Here is a 20,588-nt window from a genome sequence, read left to right as displayed (position 1 = left end):
CATTCCGTAAAACCTTGCTAGCAAACATTAAAAGAAATCTTACACGACCCATCGCATATTATCACAACGTAGATTGACTCACCGCACTAAACGCAACGATCATAATTAATACAACGCCATGATTAACAAATAACGGTCGCCTTCAAGTTGAAAATTATACATGTCAAATCGACATTAAAATAAATACTACTCTACATCTAAAATAAGCAACTACATGGCGGAATTTATAGACGATATTCAAGTACTCATCCTGGGTTGTTGCTCCACGACGGTGTCACCTTCCGTGTTCAGCTCTCACTTATTAACATTATCCATTAGTGTCCATCACATTCCTGGCCAGATCCTTCGAGGTCCCTTTATTTTAGTTGTTCATGTTAATACGTGCAGTCATCTCATATGTATAACCAATAACTGACGGTTCCATGTTACCTGAAACTCAGAGATATCAATTAGGACAGGGTCATACACCTTGATACAATTTTACAGTTCAATTAATACACTTGCCTTTGCTCTTTCGATAACAAGATATCTTGTTTTACAATATGTGTTTATAATATGCCAATATCACGCTAATATATCTCTTCAACACAATCTTTTCCCCACGAATTTTTGCTTCCGATCCTCCTAAGATACAGATTGAGAGTCAACTTCCTCAGAGACAAAACAAATTCTACAACAACATAATAATCGCAGACGGTTTGCTTTTTAGAATTCTTCTATGCTTCTAGCTCCCATATGTTCTTGACAATTGGAAACATTTGACACATAATGCGTAACGATCTCGTATAAATCAGCTGTACTAGCAAAGGAACTTATTTAATAATTGCTGCCTTGTATTTAGGTTAGTAATCGACTGTTTCATTCTTCATCTCGATCGTCGAATCGTGCGAGACTAGATGTACAAGGTATGGCCCTCTCATATAAACTTATTATTCACACATTTCATGGCCCTCAGTAACATTCTGTCATTGATATTCTGCCGTTCATGCATTTCAGAAACTTTACTTGAGGAATGTGTATTATTCATTTAATCCTGTCCTATGTTCCACGATGTTTAATTGTCTACCAATATTTCCAAGGCACCACGGGGTTTAGAGCTTGTTATCAATCCGCCGATATCTTCAATTCAGCGATGCCGTTCACATAATTAGACAAGTCAACTGAACTCAAATTCACCTGGAGGTGTGATAACCGAACATAAGATTTCATTGACATTATTTCTCAACATAAACTTCCAATGTGTTCACCAATCTCATCCTGACATACATTGGAAGGTTATAATATTTTGATAATGTACTGTACACTCTAATTGGTTGCAAGTATCACCACCAAGATTTTTTTGTATAAATATAATAATTCCGAAAATATGCGGCACCTCTTTTTTTTTTTTTCTAACCAGGGCCAAATGGTTGATTTTTCTTTGCCTTTGTCATGTATGGCCCAGGGTCTCAGGACGAACTATTGGCGTCAAATTTATCTGCCCTGATAGTTTCATTTGCACTCTGCGGATGGCATCCAAGAACACATTCCTGATGACGATAGCCCACACTGAGACGTTTGACAAGAACAAGGAAAAAATGACCATTTTAGACTGATTTGAAACAAACAAACAAAAAAAAGCACGAAAGTCGGTGCTGCATTTTTTTGGAATTTTTCTATTTATACAAAACTAACCCTCAACTATTGCTAGATCTATAGAAGAATCTTGGTAGCGATACTTGAAACCAATTAGAGTATATAGTTTATAATATTTCAAAAAATGTTTTCTTTCTGATGTGACCTTCCAACAGTTAAAAATGTATAATTTATACAATACTTGGCGTAAATCACTGAAATCAGGCGACGTATACCATATTAGATGTGAGAGCTCAGGGGAAAAAAAAAAAAAAAAAAAAAACAGAGGTCTAGTAGCATAATTTTAGGTTCTATATGGAACTTCATTATTTTTTAATGTGGTCCTAATCTTTTGACTGGTACTGTACAGTACTTGATCATAGCTGCTGCTCCCTCTCTAGGACTCACTCAGCTATCTTTCTTCAGAGGGCAACACACTTAGGGTAGTATCACAAGGCCACACCTAGGTAATGGAACTGTGCTTGGACCAGGGACTTAGCAAAAGTTCTTTGGCCTTAACTATAATCATAGCAGCAGAGGTTATGTATAAGCAACATGGGATCTTGAAATTATAAATAGAAACTGGAAGCTCAGGCAACTGCAGACTAATAAATCAGTGTATTCTTTAAGTTTAGGAGTGTTTTAATAATGGTGAAGGACCTACCGCTTCATTTGGTCACCCCCTGTGGGTGGGGGACGCAGATGAAGAATAAACCCACGGTATCCCCTGCCTGTCGTAAGAGGCGACTAAAAGGGGCAACCAAGGGATGATTGTATTAGAACCATGAAACTACTTGTGATTAGTACCACCATGCAGGGTACACCATGAGTCGCTTATACTTGCGCGTAGTAGTACTATATTAGGTACCAAATAGGTTTGTGATTAGTAGCAATAGTGTGTGTTACCAGCTTCTACAGTACCTGTGATTAGTATCACTTTAGGAGCGGCACCATGGTTCTGGCTTGCCTGTGATTAGTACCCAGTATATGAGGAACACCACGGGATAGTGTGGGTCCCTGTGGTTAGTACACGTATGTGATGAACACCGTAGGTTTGCGTTGCCTGTAAATGGTGCCGCAATGTGCGAAACACCATAGGTCTGTATTCCATGTGCGAATTTCATTACCTGCGAGTAGTACCATACTGTGTGGAATACCGCAAGTCTACGCTACTTTTGATTAGTACCGCAACATGACAAATACCATGGTTCTACTTTCCTAGCGATAAGTACCATTTTCAGGGGCTGATGATTTGGATTTAGGACCCCTTTAGACTAAAAGCATCATGGATTCAGTATTATACAATAGACGCAGTCCCTTGATCAGTAATACTATTGTTTCACGTCAGTTTCTGTGAATAAAAGACATTGCGGGTCGGATCCACTGATTGTTTTAAATTCATATACAACCATTCATTCTTCGTCCTCACGTTTTAAAATTCTGGTCAGTGGAGGATTTTGGACTTTTAATTTGTCATTCCATTTTGTTTCATTTCGTACCATTAGGGGCCGATGACTTACGTGATAGACCCCTTTAAACAAGCATCATCATCATCATCATTATCTTCATTTGGTCATCTTTGGACTGGATGTCAGTGCGCTGCCAGTGATATATAGGTCAGTGAGACAGATCACATTTCGGCTTATCTTTTATTTCCTGTTTCTAATTGTAAGCACTATGGATGAAACTCAGCATAAATTGTCAGTTAAGCAAAGAGGTTTGGCCAAGGCCAGCTTAAAACTAATTGTGAACTTCGTTAAATCATTCTAAGACAGTCAAGATCTAGAGCACATTTGTAACCTTCTAGATCAAATGAGAGATAGATGGCAAAAGTATGACAAATTTTAGCCTGAGCTTGAACTATACGATGGCATACATCATGGCACAGACAGGGATGATTTTGAAAATTCTTTCTATGAACTTACGATTAAGATGACTGCACTTTTAAGGTTGGCATCATCTACTCTGTTCCCATTTCAAGTACAGACAGTCATTTGGCACCTGCTTCTGCTGCTTGTAGCAACAATGGTGTATGCTTGGCTACTATCAATCTCTCCTGCTTTGACGGTGACTGATTTCTGCTGAGATCAAAAGTTCCTCCCTCCATCCTCTTCACCGTTGTCTTCAGCATTGTCATACCTGACAGGGGGAGGAGCAACAAATATGTCAATGGTGCCTGATGATAGAATTTTGTCATCATTATTTTTCCTAGAGTTCTAAGAGAATTCAGAGAGTCTTGTCAGCATTTTGAATTTTGTAAAGTAAAGAGATATATAAGCGAGTCCAATACTTGATCATTTGCAATTACAGTGTATGAGTGTATGCAAATAACCTCAGCCTTTGTGGGCGAGGTTAACTTCCGAAAGTAACCAGGGGGGGACCTGACCCCTACAGAGCGCGTCCCCAGGTGGCGGATTGGGGGCCCCTACAGTATGTAGGGCTGGTTGAAATACCCAATACAACCCATAGACCAACAGGTAGCCCAATTCCTGGGGCTTCAAAACGCTGGGGCACCCTCTCTCCAGGAGTCATAAATGTGGAGGGCCCCTGCCCTGGGCTGTGGGTGAAGTCCTCAACAGCATCTATGGTGGAGAAGATGAACTTCGGTACGGTGGAGATGGCGGAAGGGGCAAACCCATACCGTCTGTACTCCAGAGGAGCGGCTACGAAAGGCGCCTGTCTCCATGTTAGGGACGGCCTAAATTTGAACCTGGCAGTAGGTATAAAATGCCTTTGGGTGTGGCGAGCCCATCGTAACAATAGCCTATATGGATAAAGCAAATATGGTGCCTCGGAAAAGGTTAGCGCACCCCCCTGCTAAAAGCGACGCGCAGCTCTTTGGGTGCTGAGAGAACTGTCAGAAGTGGATAACCAGCACCAAACTACATTAAGATTGCGACAGTAAATGTCCTGACACTGACGGGAAAGACAGAAGAACTGGTGGACTTCATGAAAGAAAAAGATATAGCCATGCTTGGACTGTGTGAGACCAAGAAGAGGGGTATGGGAGAGATTCCTCTGAAGGAATGATACAGGCTGTATTACAGCAGAGGACCTGAAGCAAAAATTGGAGTGGCCATCATATTTAGAAAAGAAATCCAAGAATATGTCGAGTCTATAAAATGTGTCAGTGATAGGATGATAGTGATGAGACTCCAGTTTGAAAATGGCATGAAAGATCTATTCCAGTTGTATGCCCTACAAACAGGTTGGTCTAAGTGAAATCAAATGGAAAAGCTGAAACACGAGAGTGGTAAAGGATAGATATAAATTATTTTGGAGTGGGAATAAATCAGTAGCAAGGAATGGCGTAGGTTTTGTCTTCTCTAAAATCATCAGTGGTATATCTCAGATGACACGTTCATCAATTGGAGACTAATCAAAGCCAAAGTGTGTCTAAAATGAGAAACGTTAACTGTAGTTCAAGTCTATGCTCCCCAACAGGGTTGTAGCAAAGAAGGAAAAACAGCCTTAGAAAAACTGGAAGATATCATCAATGAAGAGAACCTGAAAACTGGAAGGTATCATTGATGAAGAGAACCTGATAATAATTGGGTATTTCAGTGTGCGGGTAGGGACTGATAGGACAGGTTATGAAAGAATCTGTAATATTATAAATTATATATGAATAAATAACTGAAATAATTAAGGTAATTGAAATGAAATAAATTAATAAAAATAATTAATCGAAATGTTCGTAATATGGGCGCCAGAGTTTACCAGAATGGATCCCTCAAATTTTAATAAAGCATGATAATTATCTCTCCCAGGGTGTTTACATAAAGCTTCGCACCGGTACATCTGCTTCAAGCCTTACCTAACCTTCTGATAACGACTAAATAGGTAGGAACTGCACCTAGGTTCATCAGTAACTCCACTGATTGTAAAATAACTAACTATATACTAAATAACATCCATGCATGAGCACCTCATCAACACAAATAACATCCGTGCATGAGCACCTCATCAGCACACCAAAATATACATAAAATACACACACAAAATACTGCTGGAAAACTCCATATTTACTACAACAACAACAAAAACTATGGGAAACCATAAACGAGGACCAAGCTACCATTTGCAGTCAGTCCGTTGAAAAAGCACATCTATGTATATAAATACCCTTGCTGTCTCTGTGTATCAACACAACTTGGTTTCTCACACTTGGTTTAAAGATACTTTCACTCGAGCAACACACGCTTGTTTTCCAGGCCATAATTTGTGAAAAGTGAGATACAATACCCCATAGCTTTCACCAACATACAAGACACCAAGCCGCCACAAGTGATATAATACCATGTGCCTAAGCTCTCCACAGTTTCGTAGGTCAGTACCACACATCACATTCCACAAAATTTCACGTCAACCACGTTCTACAAAAGTTTTAAGGCAAATCATCCTTCACCATGAATAGACCTCAGCTCCCTCCCCCCAAATGATATTTGTTTGTGGCGTTGACCTCTGGCGATCTTTTGCCACTACTGTCACTATACGAGAGAAACCTGCGTGTAAGTGGAATTGCGGAAGTGTAGTGTGTTGAATGTGAGAAAAGGAACTTCAAGGACAATGCGAACACCCAGTCCCCAGGACAAGGATATTAATTGTTTACAATTAAACACCCCTGGTCTGGCCGGGAATCACACCTGGGGTCGCCGGATGACAAGCGGACACGTTGCCCCCTACACCGCGGGGCTGGACTCAGCTTCCCCCTACTCTCACATGATGCATCGAGATTGATCTTGGCCATCCAATCATGAGGGAAAGATCCTCTTGGCATACCAAGATCACCCCCCAAACCTCTTCCGGGTTCCAGGACAATAACAACAAGGCCACCTCATCGGACTCTGGGCTATCTACATGATTTGCGCAATCTGCTTGTACAAAACAAATTATTCATATCACATACTGAGCCCTTCCAACTTAAAATATTAAGAATAAATATACAAATGAAATAATAATCATAATAATGATAATAATAATAATAATAATAATAATAATAATAATAATAATAATAATAATAATAATAACAATAATATATCTTCTAAATACAGTGCGAGGGTGTGATGTACACTGACTGACAGAGCAAATGCAACACCAAGAAGGAGTGGTCAGAACTTTATGCCAATTGCAGGGTAGACTGATGTCACTGAGGTATGCTCATGATGTGAAATGCGCTGCTGTGCTGCGCACGTAGCGAACGATAAATGGGACACGGCGTTGGCGAATGGCCCTCTTCGTACCGTGATTTCTCAGCCGACAGTCATTGTAGAACGTGTTTTCGTGTGCCACAGGACATGTGTATAGCTAAGAATGCCAGGCCGCCGTCAACGGAGGCATTTCCAGCAGACAGACGACTTTACGAGGAGTATGGTGATCGGGCTGAGAAGGGCAGGTTGGTCGCTTCGTCAAATCGCAGCCGATACCCATAGGGATGTGTCCACGGTGCAGCGCCTGTGGCGAAGATGGTTGGCGCAGGGACATGTGGCACGTGCGAGGGGTCCAGGCGCAGCCCGAGTGACGTCAGCACGCGAGGATCGGCGCATCCGCCGCCAAGCGGTGGCAGCCCCGCACGCCACGTCAACCGCCATTCTTCAGCATGTGCAAGACACCCTGGCTGTTCCAATATCGACCAGAACAATTTCCCGTCGATTGGTTGAAGGAGGCCTGCACTCCCGGCGTCCGCTCAGAAGACTACCATTGACTCCACAGCATAGACGTGCACACCTGGCATGGTGCCGGGCTAGAGCGACTTGGATGAGGGAATGGCGGAACGTCGTGTTCTCCGATGAGTCACGCTTCTGTTCTGTCAGTGATAGTCACCGCAGACGAGTGTGGCGTCGGCGTGGAGAAAGGTCAAATCCGGCAGTAACTGTGGAGCGCCCTACCGCTAGACAACGCGGCATCATGGTTTGGGGCGCTATTGCGTATGATTCCACGTCACCTCTAGTGCGTATTCAAGGCACGTTAAATGCCCACCGCTACGTGCAGCATGTGCTGCGGCCGGTGGCACTCCCGTACCTTCAGGGGCTGCCCAATGCTCTGTTTCAGCAGGATAATGCCCGCCCACACACTGCTCGCATCTCCCAACAGGCTCTACGAGGTGTACAGATGCTTCCGTGGCCAGCGTACTCTCCGGATCTCTCACCAATCGAGCACGTGTGGGATCTCATTGAACGCCGTTTGCAAACTCTGCCCCAGCCTCGTACGGACGACCAACTGTGGCAAATGATTGACAGAGAATGGAGAACCATCCCTCAGGACACCATCCGCACTCTTATTGACTCTGTACCTCGACGTGTTTCTGCGTGCATCGCCGCTCGCGGGGGTCCTACATCCTACTGAGTCGATGCCGTACGCATTGTGTAACCTGCATATCGGTTTGAAATAAACATCAATTATTCGTCCGTGCCATCTCTGTTTTTTCCCCAACTTTCATCCCTTTCGAACCACTCCTTCTTGGTGTTGCATTTGCTCTGTCAGTCAGTGTATGTACTATCACATAATGCCCCCCTGGTGAATCGATATCACATATTATGATTCACCACAAAACAGAACTTCATAAATAATCCTAGAATGATACAACTGAACACGAAAATTACTGTGATAATTGCATCTACTTCATTGTATTCGCACATGTAAAAATACAATTTCTCCAAACAATAACAATAATATGGATGTATACAAAAAGCTCTAATTGTTTCATACATCCTTGAACACAATCTCTTCTTACTACTGAACACTAGCTCAGAATTGATAATATGAAGGTGGATCAAATGTAAACAGGATTTTTGTTCCTGAACATCAACAGTTGGTGGGACTAGCTCTGCGCTTCTGCTATTCTTAGGCGGGACTATTTGGAGTAGGGAGAGCGTGCTGTTAGATATTTCCTGCCATTTCATCAGTAACTCTCATAGTGTTGGTGCAACTGGTGCACCCCTCCACTGTGCAACGCATAATTATAACATTTTTTGCTCATGAAGGAATTACAGTGGTGGAAATTTGCCAGAGATTGACTGCACAGTTTGGTGATCAAACATTGTCAAGGATGCATGTGTTTGCCTGGCATGAAAAGTTCAAGGAATGACGAGAACATGTGGAAAATCAGCAACACGATCGCTGTTGTCGGACCAGCATTACCGATGAAAACATTTGTGCAGTTGAAGACATTATTGATGACAATTGACGGGCGATAGTATCAAAAATTGCAGAACAAATCTGAATGAGTTACAGGAACTCAAGCAATCATCACAAACAGTCTACAGTTTCGTAAAGTGTGTTCCAGATGGGTACCTCGCCTTTTGACCGAAAATCTGAAGTTGAGACATTTGGAGGTCTGTCAGAGGCTTACAGCAAGGTTTGCAGAAGATCGTGATGCATTTTTGAGTCGGATCGTCACATGCGACAAATCATGGGTCCACCACTATACTCCCAAATCCAAACAAGCCAGGAAGGAGCGGCATAGGAAAGGGGAGACAGCACCAGTAAAAGACAAGGCTCGACTGTCAGCTGGCAAGGTTCTTGCAACCGTTTTATTAATCGGCAAGGCATTTTGCTGATTGATTTGATTTGATTTGATTTGATTTGATTTGATTTGATTTGATTTGATTTGATTTGATTTGATTTGATTTGATTTGATTTGATTTGTTTATTTATCATCAACAGAGTTATTGATTCTCCAATTACATATGATATAATACATTCAAATAATAACAATATTAACAGAACTTACTACTACCACTAATTATAAATAAGCAATATATAATATATTGTACCAGTAAAAGAGCCCGACTCTCAGATTAAATTTTAAAGTAGCATGAAATAGAGTTCTCAGGGCAAAAAACTGGATTAATTGTAGCTAGGGCTCGGTACAGGAGGTAGGGTCCTATCTACAGAAAAACTTTGACTCTGATTGTATAAGTGTTTATTCAAATAAGTCATGAATTTGCACATCACCTCTAAGTAGGAATGGACTGTCTTCCTCGTATTCCAATAGTATGGCTCGGGTTCTCCAGCTCACCAAGCCAAGCTGGTTGAAGCACGTTCCAGAAGACTCCAGGGATTCCAGGGACTCCAGATACTCCAGACAGAGGCAGCTGGACTGTCTGGATTGACGGCAAGTAGAGATGTCTCGAACTCTGAGGCCCGGGTTGAACCCCGATGATCCAGGCGATGTTGTAGATAGTCATGTACTACCTCAGCCCAATGAGACTGAGAGGATTGATGTTCCCAAGGTCACTAGTAGCACTGAGTCCATGAAAACCTTGGATGATTAACTTATAAGCAGAATTCTTGATAATTGTACATCAAGACTTCCAACACTCCTAAAATGATATGAGTGGTATTAATAATTTTAGAGTTCATCACTAGGAAAATCTTCGTCTCTGAATAACGTTTGGCAACGAAAAATACAAGTCCCTTCTTGTGAAATTATAGTTAAGCTCAAAGTTCATTACTGGCGAAGGTGGAAGTCTTTGCCTAAACTCGAACAAAAAAACACAAGTCCATTCACTTGGAAGTCTGAATATATTTAAAGTTAATCACTGGTGAAATTCATAAAGTCTTTGAGTGACCACTGACGGAAACACAAGTTCATTCACATAAATAAATTCACAGACGAAATTTATAAGTCTTTAAAACCAATACTGGCAAATGTACAAGTCTTTGAGTAAATGCAAGTGAAATCCTAACTTTGTTCAAAGCCGTTGGAAAGTTAAAGTTCATCACTAGCAATGTTAATCAATCACTGTCTATTAGAAGAATGAGTTCCTCAACAGTTGCAAATATTCCACGTAAATAACACAAGTCCATTTTACGAACACTTAGAAAATTTCCAATCTCGAATACTCGTAAATAATACAAGTCCATTCAGTGAACACTTAGAAAAATTCCAGCTTCGAAGATGCGTAAATAATACATGTCCATTTAGTGAACACTTAGAAAAATTCCAGCTTCGAAGACACGTAAATAATACAAGTCCATTCAGTGAACACTTAGAAAAATTCCAGCTTCGAAGACGCGTAAATAATACAAGTCCATTTAGTGAACACTTAGAAAAATTCCAGCTTCGAAGATACGTAAACCATTTAGTGAACACTTAGAAAAATTCCAGCTTCGAAGACACGTAAATAATACAAGTCCATTTAGTGAACACTTAGAAAAATTCCAGCTTCGAACCCATGTAAATAATACAAGTCCATTCAGTGAACACTTAGAAGAATACGGGTCTCAAACCCATGTAAATAATACAAGTCCATTCAGTGAACACTTAGAAAAGTTTCAACTTCGAAGACACGTAAATAATACAAGTCCAAACACTTAGAAAAGTTTCAACTTCGAAGACATGTAAATAATACAAGTCCATTCAGTGAACACTTACAAGAATTCGGGTCTCGAACCCATGTAAATAATACAAGTCCATTTCCTGAACACTTGTAAAATATTCTAAGTTCAATTACGAAGACTTAGAAAAATTTCTACCACACTCAAAGTCTTATGAGTCCACTTTATAAAACTTGGAAGAATCGTCCTCCCACACTTGTATAATGACAGAGTTCCACGATGATAGTAGCAGCAAGTGTGTCCCCGCTGACTACTCAGGTGAGACTGTGTGAATAGGCTATAGTAGGTCCCCTTTTTATTCAATCCGGGATGTCTACGTCATAATACGGTTTGATTGAATATCTCCTGAATCCCTCGATGGATTTTCTTGAAACTCGAGCATTGGGACGTTTAGGTGATCCCAAACAAGATGACATATCGCTCGATTCGCTAGCATCATTATTATAGAAATTTCAAAATTTTTTCAATCGAACTCTCTAGAACAAGTGACGTGGAATCCAGAAAATACCAGTCAAGGCTGGCAACACGTGTTGAGACGAGCGGGCGGTCTAGCTAGCCCCTGTGGCTACGTCACAGCTCGCAGTTGTCACACACTCGCTAGCTGGTCCTCGCTGCTGGTAAACAAACCAGGCGCGCTCGGAACATTACGCGTGGTAAATAAACGTAACATATACTCAAAAAATACTTATGTACAGGTCGTAACCGGTACAATATACATATTTACAAAACACATTAGGAAGGAAAAAAGACATGTTTTGAAGTGACCGAAGGAAGGAAGTATAACTCAGTTACTAAATGGGCAGAACAAGATACAAGGAACACTCTGTCTATGAAGTGTCCATAAGATGTCTGCGAATTTCACTAGCTGACGAGTGAAATATATCCGCTATCCCGCCAATTTCGTTCAGAGATCTTAGGGCCTGCATAAACCAAGAGTTCCTGTGTGATTCCGTTCTGCACCTGGGTAAGTGAAAGGTGACAGCCTGTCGGGTATTGCGGGAAGGAACATGAATTGGTAGCAACTGGAGTAAATTGGGACAGTCAAGGAAATTACCGATACATTTGTGTATGAGACGTGCGTTGACATACCTGCGCCTAGTCCTAAGCGACTCAATACACATATTTGTACAAAACAAATCATAATCTGTCGATGACAGCTTGATACCCAAACACTTTTTACTAATCCATTTTGAGAATCTGATCTGTACTCGCTCTAAGGCATTAACTAAGTATTGCTGTGAGGGGATCCACACTTCAGAGCAGTACTCTAGACTAGATCGTATAAGCGAAAAATACAGGGTTTTCAATGGGACAACAGATTTAAAACTCTTGCAATTTCTTTTGAGGAAGCTTAACGTTTTAAATGCCTTGTTAACGATATTTAACACATGCTCATTGACAGACAGACCATTTTGATTACTAAAAATAATACCAAGATCGTTAATTTTATTAACACGCTTCACTTCTTGATTCCCTACATTATAATTGAATACATTAACTTGCATTTTTCTCATGAAGGATATCGCACTGCACTTTGAAATATTTAGGGTTAAATGCCAGTTTTTGCACCAATCACTAATATTATTTATATCAGACTGTAACAATTCGCAATCACTCATCTTTTCGATTACCCTGTAGATTTTAAGGTCATCAGCATAGAGCAGGTAGTTGCTCGAATGGATTTGTGATGGCAGATCATTAATAAATAGAAGGAAACATAAAGGTCCCAGTAGTGAACCTTGTGGGATGCCAGACGTAGGCTGATAAGGGCGAGAAATGATACCCTCGTATTTTACTGTGTACCTTCTTTCGTTAAGATAGCATTTAAACCATTCAAGCAAGCTTCCATGAATGCCATATGCTGACAACTTAGTCAGAAGAGCATTATGCTGCACTGAGTCGAAAGCCTTGGAAAAGTCCGTGTACACGGCATCAACCTGCTTGCAATTGTCCAGAGCGCTAGATATGAAGTGGGAGTACACAGCAAGATTGGTGGTAGTTGAGCGTTTCTGGACAAACCCATGCTGGTTAATATTAATTAAACCACTGACTGCACTGTACACGGCTTTGTATACGACTCTTTCCGCTACTTTGGATATGAGTGAAAGAACTACTACTGGTCTGTAATTGACAAATAAAGATCTGTCACCTTTCTTAAATACTGGAATAGCGTAGCCTTTCTTCCATTCCGACGGGAAATTGCCTGTACGAAGAGACCAGTTGATTATCGTAGCTAGTGGGGTTGCCAGCTCCTCAGCACACTCGTGTAACACGATTCCTGGAATTTGATCTGGACCACAAGACTTCTTCGTATCCATCGACTTCAAGATGTTGCAGACTTCCGATGCCGAAGTTACTACTGATGATAAATTAATTTCCCCTAATTGTTCGGTGTGAGAATTACAGGGAACAGAATTTCTTTCAGTGAGCTAATTTCCTTGTCTTCATTAATCATCATAGATTGTAGCCGCCTAGATTTTGATTTGCAATTAATAAATTTCCAAAATCTTTGTGGGTGTCTGATAATATCTTCCTCAACAGACCCGACATAATCCCTGTACTTTCTCCGCTGCATTTGTTTGTATTCCTTTCTTAGCGCCGCGAATTTGATGTAATCTGAAGGAAGTGAAGACTTTGCAGCTCGTTTCCTTGCTCTTTCCTTTGCCCGCATTTTTTCTGTAAGTTCGGAATCATACCAAGAGGGAAGACGCCTGGTCTTCATTATGCGGGAAGGTACGGTGTCCTGAAGAGCGCTGTGCAGTAAGTCATAAAACAAGTCAACTGCGGCATCAAGAGATGGGCAGGATTCGAGCAAGTTACACGGACAACGGGATAAGATATTTCGTAGATGGGGAAAGTCTGCTTTTGTCCAAACGAATAATGATTTTGTAGTCTGTGGTAAACGAGGAACACGGGAAATATGAAGTCTGAGCTCGAGCGCAGAATGATCTGATTGTACTAACTGTTCTGTTGCTTCACACAGGGTATTATTAGTGACTTTTTCAGACATGAAAGCAAGGTCCAGGAAGTTATTTCCTCGTGTTGGAAAACCGCAAACTTGGCGAAGGTTAAATTCGTTAGTGATCTCTAAAAGAAAGCAGGCTTCCTCGTTGACATGGGCGAGAATAGGATTAATAGATCCCGAATCGTCTGACGCCCAGGCTAATTGGCTTATATTGAAATCTCCGCACACAATAATAGTGTCATTTTGTTTTGCTATGTGATTGATTCGAGCCAGGGTTTCTCGGAAGTCTGCGAGCCGTACTTTCACCTCGTCCGGGGGCAGGTAACAGCAGACTATGTATAGCGCTCGGCCAGGGGATAGCGTGGCTTTCACAACAACACATTCCCAGTTTCCCGTTAAGTCAGGTCGTTGCACTGGACCGTACGCAGAGTTGACTGCTATTAAAACTCCTCCTCCCTTCTTCTTACTAGTAATGATATTTTGCCTATGTTGGCGGAAAATAACATAATTGTCATTCAGTATTTCACTATTGTTGATTGAAGAGCCGAGCCAGGACTCCGCCAAACACACACAGTCGTAATGCATGTCACTCAGAGCGACATTAAAGTCCACGAGTGATTTCTTAAGACTACAGACATTCTGGTAGTAGATGCTAAGGCTGGTATTTACCTCCGGTCCTGGGTTCAGCTGGACATCGCCGGCAACTGCTAGTAGTAGATCACTCAGCGTCAGGATGGATGTGTCACTGGCCGAAGGTTTGTGCTTTACACGCTGACTGGACACCATTCTCTGCTGCTTGCCGTTAATACACAACACGTGGGCACTTATTTGCAGCTTATTATTGGAGAGTATATCTTCCCAACAAGTTACACCGCACTTAACATCAAAGTATACGCTAGTCGGTTCAATTTCATTCACACGTAACCGCGATAAAAGCACTTGGACCACAAGAAACACGCTTATTATCAGGAACACACTTACAACACGCCTGCAACCGTCCGCCATCTTGCTGCTGTTGAACAAGGCAAGGGTTGCATATCGCCGTAAAAGACGAGACCAACCAATTCGACAAGTCATCCTCCGCCACGACAATGTGCAGCCTCATACTGCAGCTCTGTCTCCAAGTTACAGGAAATGCACTGAACTACACTTGATCATCCTCCTTACAGCCCGAACTTATCGCCCTGCTATTTCCATTTGTTCAGATCGCTTAAAGAAGCTCTAGGAGGACCCCACAAAGAAGAAGAAGAAGAAGAAGAAGAAGAAGACGAAGACGAAGACGAAGACGAAGACGAAGACGAAGACGAAGACGAAGACGAAGAAGAAGAAGAAGAAGAAGAAGAAGAAGAAGAAGAAGAAGAAGAAGAAGAAGAAGAAGTCGCCCAGGTGGCAGATTCCCTATTTATTGTTTTCCAAGAGGATACAGATATTGATTCCCACAGGAAACTTGAAATATTGGTCCTGAATGAGTAAATAACAATTTTTGCAGTAAACTCATTCTTCATTACATATAAAATAAAATACAAAGTTTGTACCATACAGTAATTGCAATGTTCATAAATACATTACAGTATATTAACAAGGTACTAGTTTCGACCCTATATGGGTCATCTTCAGCCTAACTAAGATACTTATGGATATGCCGAAGTCGTAAGACAGAATTACATTGTGGAAATGAGATTTAAAAGAATGAACTGTATGTGATGTGGCGATGTACATATAAAATGGTGGATTGAAGAACTGTTGTAGATGAAATAATGTTGTGCTTATCAGTAACAAATAAAATTTTAGGATTTACATCAAATACAATTAGACTGTAAGAACAGTTATCGTACAATTATTACAGTAATGATTGAAATATGCCCTTGTTGGTGAATACTCTAAAATTATATTTTAAAAACGTAAAATACTGGTTGTATGCAAAGTTCAAATGCTTCTATTGAGTTCTAGAATTCCGAGTGCATCTTCAGGTGGAGAATTAAAAGTTGAACATTGGCGCAGAGGGTATCTGTCTTGCTTGAGGTCCAATATATCTAATACAGAAGTTAAATGTATATAAAACCATACAACATTCTTGTAATATAATGAAATCTTGCTGTACTGTGAGGAATATTCCCAATTCAAGTTCGAACCAATAGAACCTGATGATGAAAAAGTTAAAATTAACGCGAGATATTTTTAAAGGACGGGAATGGCGAAGAACGAGAAGATAAAACGAGTACTCGCTTTGCGCGCAATGTGAACAACCTTACCGGTGGAGTGCAACTAAGAGAATGAGAATGGCATGGAATAGGAGGGGAAGAAGTTAGTGAAGGGAGGAGCAATCCAGCGAGTGACGTGCGAAGGGAGGGGCGGGGAAATGGGAAGTGGTTTAAGGCGGGGCCGGCGGGTGGGAAAATGGTGGTGATTGTATTGGCGGAGGACCTTGAATTGACTTAAAGAAAGATTTTTGGTCTGCTAACTTGTTTTTTTCTGAAATCGGTAATAAATCAATCAAATAAAATATTAGACTTTTCTGTTATTTCGTTGAGGTTGTAGTTAGCATTAAAGTACTGATCCAGTTGTATATAAAAATTCTCGATTATATTAAGCAGAGGGCCCTTGTTAACTATTTCAAGAATGTCCATGTCTAGTTCAATGTTCGTGAATTTACGATTGTAATTGACCATATGTTGGCCAATAGCTGAAAATTCATTATATTTGTCTGTGTTGATGTGTTCCAAATATCTTATATTAAAGCTTCTACCAATTTGCCCTACATTAAGAAATATTAGTGCAGGAGTTGCATTTAAGCCTGTAAACACCTGATTTTGCGTACTTGTTGACCTTGTTGATGTGTGACGTGTTATGTAGAATGTGTGTACTGTTATTATTGGTTTTGAATGCTATTTTTACGCCTTTTTTCTTGAAAATATTAGTGATCTTATGAATCTCGTTATTAAAAGTGAAAGTAGAAAAGGATTTGTATTTAGGTAGTTCTTTTTTAAGTGTTGTTTTGGGACGAAATTTATGTTTATTGATAATACTTTCTATGAAGTGGCTACCGAAGCCGCTGAATTTTGCTATACCACGAATAGTATTCAATTCAATGGAAATATCTTGCAATTACTGTATGGTATTGAGTAGGTGGAACAAAATACAGTAGAGTCTCGATTATCCGACTTAAACGGGACCTGGAGTACGTCGGATCACCGAAAATGTCGGATAATACGGAGTAACTTTGAAAATTAACTAAAACAAACAGGAAGGCTATACTGTATTACGTACTATGTTTTATGGGATTCTATTTATTGACTTATTAATTCAATTGTACACTAGATGCAGTACTCTTTTCTCACTACGCCTGTAGACATGTGCAGACGTCTTGGCTTGGGCTGCAAGAGTTTTGATGTCAGCATCTTGAAATTCAGCCCAGTCTCATCACAATTAAAAATCTGATCACCGGATAATCCTTCAGCAAGAATTATTTCTTGAAATTGTCTTTTAAATTTCACAACCTCATCGGATTTAGCTGACAGTTTTTCTCCACAGATATTAAGCTTCCCAATGCCGTACCGTATTTTCAACCGATCAAACCACCCAGCACTGGCAGTAAAATTAGGGTCCCTTATTAAACTCCTTCTGGATATACACCACAATTTCTTGCAGAATGGGGCCAGATATTGACAAGCCCTTTTCCTGGTTTTTAGTGAACCAAAGAAATAGTGCTTCACTTACTTTTTCGTACTCACATTTTTCATTGTTTTTTTTCTAATTTTCAGTGCATCACTTGTTGCTCTGGTAGAGCACCACTTTTCAATTTATTCCCTCGTATGTTTCCAGTCTCCCATTTTAACACGTCCAACACCATAATCTGAAGCCATTTCTTGAAGCGTTTCCCCTTTGTCCAGTCTCTTTAACCCACTCTACTTGTCTTCCACAGAAACAATCACTTTCTTACGTTTACTCGCCATACTCACAGAGGATTTGAAAACTATAACATCCGCACCCAACCAATACTACATTGAACAATCCTACCGCATGACTGCCAGGGCTTGTCCCACAGTCGCACCCTCCATACCCCGTGTCACAGAATTACATCCACCTAAAGTTCAAATTAAGACTAACAGTGTCGGATAACACGGAGTGTCGGATAAGCGAAGGTCGGTTGAGCGAGACTCTACTGTATCTTGCAATTACTGTATGGTATTGAGTAGGTGGAACAAACTTTGTATTTTATTTTATATGTAATCTTAATTCAATATCGAACCAATAATGAAGTTTATAACCTTGAATCATTCTTGATTGCCAGCGTTTCATCCCAGTACGCGAATTTGGGCTCATCAGTAGGTAGGTTTGCTAGTTACCAGCTGATTATCCCACATTGTTACACTGGGGCAAAACGCTGGCAACCAAGAATGATTTTACTGGAATATTTATAATTTCCAGTAACGGACGATTTATATTGGAATTTTGATTGTGCAAAGAATGAAGAGATACGAACAAACCTAGGATTAACTGAATCTATGGAGGAAAGACTAAGATTATCCAGACTTACAGTATTTGGGGATGTTAAAAGAAGGAATACAACAAAAATACCACGTGCTTATACGGAAAGATGACTGACATACAGAAGACCTGTTGGAAGACCAAGAAAAAGATGGATAGATCAACTTTGGGAAGATGTGGAGAGCAGAGGATGGAGTTCGGAATTTGTCATAAACAACAAAATGTTTTTGGATACACAGCTTTGGAGAATGTTCATTTATGACCAACCTACCCAGCATGCTGGAAGGGTTGTTCAATTAAATATGGTGCCACCGAGGTTAGTTGACAATTTTCTTATTACGGCCTCCAGTGCAAAGTTAAATAATATGAGTGATAGCAAATATTGTTGCGTAAGATCTTGATTGATCTGGGAAGAATATCTGCCATACTGTGTGTTTGGTCCGCGAGAGCTGTTTTATTTCGCTCAAGTCCCCCGGCTAGCCGGTTAGGACTCCCCCCTATCCACCATCTGAGCATCTGAGATGCATCACATGGGAGTATCACCTTCTCCCTCTGCTACAACAGTGTAGTAGGTTCGTGGATCTGTGAACCTACTGTTGAATATTTCAAAGAAAATTATCACCTTTCAGATATATCAGTTGCTGGTTTGATGATCGGAGTGAGAGGCACCAACCTGAAATGTTTTGTAGACTTCTGTAAGCAGTTTGGACTTTCCGAAACCTTCATCACTACCATGGCAATTAGTGCCCTGAAAGATTCAATCTCCACTTTCAGGAACCATGCATATGGAGTTTAAAAATATATCTCTTGTCTTTCTTTCGAACTATGATTATTTATCTATAAAGTATAGGTTAACCCTGGAGATGCTGTTGGAAGAATTTAAAATCTAACTAAAAGCCAAACACTGCTTGATCACTGCCTTTGTTAACATACTTGCAGATATACTTTATTGACTTCACAAAATTATGTAATACTATGTTATTGTGGGCATTGAAGGTTCAGGACAAGACAGGATTATACGGCACCACCCACTGATTATCAAGATCCACGCCATTTATATTAACTGTAAATCTGCCATCAGAATGAGGTCATCTGCAGTTGTGGAGGTAGCCATCACCTGCAGTTTGAGTATCCTTGGTTAGTGGACGTGGGTATCTCTTGCAACAAGAGCTGCCAATCATATATGGGTGAACCTTTGTTCAGATTTCCACACGGCCCATGAATCATCATAGACCTTATGATTTCATGAAGGACTGGATCAAATTCTGCATCAGAAATCTTGGTGCATAAGATACTGTCGATTAGGGCAGGCAGGATTCTGTCTTGAAGCCACAATAAGATAAGGGTGTGAGGCAAACCACACTTCTGCCACTCCGCGGTATACATGTAACACATACTTAGGCCTAGAAATAGATCCTTTAGTCAAGAGATGTATCATCTTCTTTTACTTCTATATGAAAAACCTGGGCAGTAATGTCATGTCTGTCTTGGGTTTTTTATGTGACATTTAATCTCATGTATCTTAGTCCACTTTGGATTACATGTAAATGTGATGAACAGATCAGGACGACCATACTGATGTACATTTCTTAGAGGATCCTGAGCCTGTTTATGCATGTAATGAGATCCACCAGTAAAACTTGAAGATAACACAACCATCTTGCCGAGATCAGGAACTTGCCCATCTGCTTTGCACGTGGCTTCCCACAGGTGTACGTAATTTTCATATCGCATTTTACTTTGGTTGTGTCTAATGAAATTCCATCTATTTCTGTCTTGGCGACCTTGGAGATGTAGAACAAGGTGCATCGATTCAATAAAGAGGAGTGCAAGAAGAAGAAACCTGGACTTGGACAAAATAATGGAAGAGGAATGGTGGAAGGAGAGCGGAAGGTGAAGTGCCATAAATGCCCAGAAGGCATGTACGGTGATGGTGGTGGTGATGATGATGATGATGATGATGATGATTATGATGATTCATGTCTTAACTATTTCCTTAAAGTGAATGATGAAAAGGTTATATATGGATAAATGTTTTTGAAAAATGAAAAATATCTTTGTATTAGTTTATTGTACCTGATTTAATGATCACAATAATTCTGCTATTTTTATATTATATGAAGTCCCCTAAACCAATAAATGTCCATACATTGTATTGTATGTAATAACAATGTGGTAG

General features: G+C 40.5%; 1 protein-coding gene across 5 annotated transcripts in view; it reads left to right on the top strand.

Annotated features, from left to right (window-relative positions):
- Nucleotides 1-20,588, top strand: part of LOC136873739 (phosphatidylinositol 4-phosphate 5-kinase type-1 alpha) — a 561,879-nt gene that overhangs the window by 156,954 nt on the left and 384,337 nt on the right. The window lies entirely within an intron of this gene.

This window comes from Anabrus simplex, chromosome 5 (assembly GCF_040414725.1).
Source record: "Anabrus simplex isolate iqAnaSimp1 chromosome 5, ASM4041472v1, whole genome shotgun sequence".
NCBI classification, from domain to species: domain Eukaryota; kingdom Metazoa; phylum Arthropoda; class Insecta; order Orthoptera; family Tettigoniidae; genus Anabrus; species Anabrus simplex.
The sequence above is the reverse complement of the archived record's forward strand: the minus strand, read 5'-3'. Positions and strand labels throughout refer to the sequence as shown.